The sequence below is a fragment of the Vigna angularis genome, chromosome 10 (assembly GCF_016808095.1).
Source record: "Vigna angularis cultivar LongXiaoDou No.4 chromosome 10, ASM1680809v1, whole genome shotgun sequence".
In the NCBI taxonomy this organism is placed as follows: Eukaryota; Viridiplantae; Streptophyta; class Magnoliopsida; order Fabales; family Fabaceae; genus Vigna; species Vigna angularis.
In genome coordinates this window covers 24545502-24550799 of record NC_068979.1, presented here as the reverse complement: position 1 = coordinate 24550799, position 5298 = coordinate 24545502, and positions in this window count along the sequence as shown.

The following is a 5298-nucleotide window of genomic DNA, read 5'->3' as shown; positions in this document are numbered from 1 at the left end:
TGCGTGTACATGTTCATTTTAAATTATATATTTGCTATTGAAATGTTACTATCTTCTGGTTAATTAGGAGTAGGAGTACGTGCAGAATGTGATCCTTCGAGAATTGGAATATTTCGAAATCTTTCTAAGGATTTGTGATCTGTGTCCCCAAACCAAATAATTGCTTTCACATATGAAATAAATGACATCTCTTAACTGATGTTGCAACACGGATTTTTAATATAGCACTACTGCTGAGATGTTGTGTTTTTCTTTTTATCTTGCAGAGTTTTGTATACTCACTTCTGCTTTTCATCATTGTGCCCCTCAGTATCTAGATTCTAGAGTTAAGGAGTAAAAAGTTAGATTTGACTTCTTTTTCAATTATCATTCATTATGTTTAGTCATGACATTTATCTATTGTTTTTAGATCTTAGGATTAATGATAACTTTTATTTTGTATATAGAGAATAATTTTTATTATAAATAAAATAATAAAATTAGATTGTTAATTGGTGTTTAATATTACTTATTAATGTTTTAACTATTAAAAAATAATATTTAAATTGGTCACTAATTAATTTTAGAATACTCTCGTTTCGACAACAATTTCTCACTCACAATAAGTTTTTACAATGAGGAACTATGTAAAAACAAGAGAAATGTGAGATAAAATAAATTATACAATTAAAGTAATAATAATAAATTATGTAGTGATATAAGATTGTTAATTGTTAATGGTGTGGCACTATATAATTGACCAAGCTACACTATGTTGTTTGCATGAACAAGAATTTCCCTCAGTGGATGGCAGGTTCTAAGACCATACTTTGACTGGATTGAACAGAACAGAGGGTATCCTAAGAAAGGTGAAAGGCAGTGTATGAAGAAAGAAACAGTACACATGGGAACTGTGGGAGTGGAAAGAGAAAAAGAAAAATCAGAAACATAAAGAGAGTGGTGTAATTTGCATTATGAAAAGAAGGTGAAAAGAGAAGGAAAAATATATGTATATTCCTTCTGCTGCTACATGATGCATCATTTCAGCTGGCAATCCATTCACTTCACCATACATTATTAACAAGTATGGAGGCATGATTGTTCAATCTCTTTCCATTGGGTTTCACAAGTAGGAAACCAACCAAGTTATCCACTTTGTCCTTATTATACAAGAGAGAATGTGATATGAGAGTTCCTATGGGGATTTGAAAAGGTTTTAACTACTTGTCTCCTCAAATGGCCCAACAACATTTATTGTTCCTAACTAATCCACCTTCTATACCTCTCATGCATGTTTTCTTCAAAATATTTCTGGGAATTTTGTTTCAGAAAGAAAAAACATTTCTTGTTAGATGTTCGTCTGGTAGAAAGTGAAAAGAGTGATTAGAGTAAAGTAATTTTTTGTAACTTATAAAAATGTTGATGATGGGGGAGGAAAAGGAAATAAATTGAATATTGAATTCGTTACGAATGATGGGAAGTAGATGGGAGGCTACGTCTTAATCATCATTTATGGTTTTACGTCAGAAGATGAACTTTGATTGAAAGAGAGAGAAACACAACATAACACAACAGGGAGTACAATCCTACTAGTGACCGACCATAGGATTATTGGATTTGGGATGATGTTGTTGTTTTCTCTTCGCAGGTTCCCGATGTTAGAAATGAGTGTGGGAATTGCACTGCGCACACACACCATTGATTTTTCACGAGGAAAGATAAAACAAATGAATCTGGGAACGCAGAAATGTTGTTCAATTGAATGCATATTTGCACCTTTCTAATAATGGCATGGGGCAGAACTAGCCACCCTATGCTTCTCAATCAACTTTTCTCACCCCATTCGTATCATCCATCACACACATATTATAAAATATAAAATACAATTTCAAACTTATGACTGTCTCACCTACTGCACTTTTTAGTTTGAGTGTTTTAATAGGCCTTCCTTTTTCGTTTTTCTAAATTAGGTCTGTTAATTATGGATTATTTTTCTTATATAAATCTAACTTCTAAAAAATTACATAAGTACTTTCTCTTCAGTTTTATTTCTATAAATAAATAGACTTATTTCACGTTCACATATTAAAATTCAGTTTATTGAGATCTAATTATAACATGTGAACAATAATTTTCAATATACATTTTTTATACAAATTATCACTCTTTGCATGTCAGAATTTGATTCTTCTTACTGAATTCTAATATACAAACAATAAACATATATATATATATATAATATATATATATATATATATATATATATATATATATGCGTGTGTGTGTGCAAGTTTGAAAAGGTTTATTTGTGTAATTTGTTTAATAAAATAAAGGTTTTTAGAAAAAAGTTCTTTGGATTTAAATGTATAACATTATTTTTTCATATCGGACATCAAACTTGTATTATTTTTTTCATAGGAATTTTCCCCAAACCCTCATTTAATAATTGTTGTTGGAAATTTTTCTGTATTTTTAGACATTTTTAGATTATTTTAATTTGGGGGGTTTTTAGTTTAGAACGTGTTATGATTTAATGGTGAAATTTAAATTTTTAAATTAGTTTCTTGTATTTATCATGGACTTGACATTTTATTTGAAATCTTGCCTTTTAAATAAATAAATAAACTACTATCTGATTGGAATATTGTCATAATTCTATTAATTTAGCCGATGAATTTCTATTTTTTTCTTTAAAAGTTAGAAAAAGACACAAATAAAATCATTAATGTCTTCCAAAGAGTAAAAAATGATATGTTTGATTGGGTTGAACAACATGTTATTTTAAGGTTTAATACATCATTTGGTCCTTAGTTTATGGTGTTGTGTTCAAAGTTGTCCTATCTTTTAAAAAAGTTCACTATTGTCCCATATTTTGTTAAAAACGGTTTAAGTTGATCCTTTTGGCTTACGACATTAAAAACATAACAGTGCAATGATGTGGCAACTGTGACCTATCCAAACTTTTATGAAGCGGCAACTGTTACCCCATTGACGTGGTCAAAAACCCTAATTTTCATAAGGACAGAACCCTTGTGCCACCACCGTGAAACCCTAGCCACCGCCACTGCCATAGAACGAAACACGCCACCACCAAACCCTCTGGCCACCATGCCGCCGTCACCACCATCAACACAGACCTACAATTCGAAGCAGAGAAAAGCAACATAAAACCCAGAAATCAAACCCAAATTGCCTAATTCCAACAAAATCCTAGCCACCATGAAACCCTAAACCATGTCGCTAGTAATCAGGACAAAATCTCCACCATGTGTCACGCCTCACCACCTAGCAAGAACTGAATCGAAATCTCTAACTTGCAAACTAGAAATTCCAACCCAAATATGAACAAGAAAATCGCAATCGCGACACCTAGAAACCCAATTCACACCTGCACCAAACCATAAACATACATAATCACTACCTAAATTGAAGAAACCCTAGTTCGCAAGCAGCATCCATGGACATCAACCTACAAATTGCACAAGCCAGAAATGCAGAAACAATGTGCCTCCATGCATCGTGCAAGAAGCCTCTTCATGCATCATCCATCTTCGTCTTCTTTGCAAAGAGCAAAAACCCAGAACGAGAGTTTCTTCTTCGTTCATCGTTGATCAAATGCATTGTGCCACCATGGGCTGCCGCGAGTCAAGGTGCAGAATCATGAAGGCTCTCTCGCATAAACAGGTCACAGTTTCTCTGTTTCGAATTGTAGGTCTGTGTTGATGGTGGTGACGGCGGCATGGTGGACTGAGGGTTTGGTGGTGGCGTGTTTTGTTCTGCGGCAATGGCGGCGGCTAGGGTTTCACGGTGGTGGCACAAGGGTTTATGGCCTTAGGAAAATTAGGTTTTTTGGTCTTAGGGAAATTAAGGTTTCTGGCCACGTCAATTGGGTCATAGTTACCGTCATAAAAAATTGAACAGGTCACTATTGTCACATCATTACACCGTTATGTTTTTAATGTCTTAAGCCAAAAAGACTAACTTAAATCGTTTTTAACGAAATATAGAACAATAGTGAATTTTTTTGAAAGATAGAACGACTTTGAATACAACGCCCCAAACTAAGGACAAATGATGTATTAAATTTTAACTATTTTAAAATAAAGTCGCATGTTTGAGTCATTTATTCGTATTCTTTGTAGGATAAACATAGTGACATCTTTCATCTTTTCTAAATTTTGTATACATAAAATGTCTAAAATAAATTACAGTTTTGTAATGTTCAAACTATATTATTTTTTGCTTAGAATTAACATGAATTGAAATGCATGAATCTTTAACCAAGAGCATATTCAAATGTTTTGTCTTCAACGATATCCATGTGTTCCGTACATCCTTTCCTGTTTCAGCATGACAGAAATAAATAAAACGTCTGCGATTGGGTTTTATAGGTCAGAATGAGAGCTATAAACTAAAATAGTGGTTTATCTCTTCTCTTTCTAATTATATATATTTTATATGGTAAACTGAGTTGTCCATCAATGCAAAAAGACATCAACGTTGAAGGCAAAGAAACATGTTATTTAAGTATGATTTTATTTCTTTTTCTCAAAATTGGAAGTATTTCAGAATTTTAGTGTAATTTAATTTTTTTATTTTATAGACAGGTAAATTTATTTTTTTAATTCAAGTTAAGCTTATTTAATTTTTTAAACACATTTTATTTAAGTTAATATTATTTACATCACGTTTAATTAAATAAATTTAATATAATTTTATTAATATGACTAAATTGAAGTTAAAAGGATTAATTAAATTAAACAAAAATTTCAAAAATATTAATTTATATTTTTCACTAATAAAAAATATATTTAATTCATAAAATAATAAAATAATAAAATTTATTCATATTCTTAAACACTCGTAAATAAGATAATATAATAAAATAATAGTGGCATAATTTAATTAATAAAATGATTTAATTAAAAATATTAAAAAAAATTAAATATTCAATAAATATAAAAATTTAACTAAAATCCGTAAACTTATGAAAAATTTAAAATTTAGTTAAAATATTTTTAGATAATGACGTTAATAATATAAACTGTTTATCAATCTTTTTTCAAATAGCATGTAAAGATAAATAAACTCATTTGTAATGCACTTTTAAAAGTAAGGGTAATTTAAAATGTGAATTGATGTTTTCCTTAACTCTATAGAAGTCACAAAATAAATTGCTTCTATAGTTTTATAAATATTCTATATTTGAAGTTCATAAAAACATGAACTTCATATAGCTTACATGAAAAAACCATTATATTTTATAAATTAGTAATTTATTTTATTCATTTTGATTTTTATAAATAACTTTTATTCTAT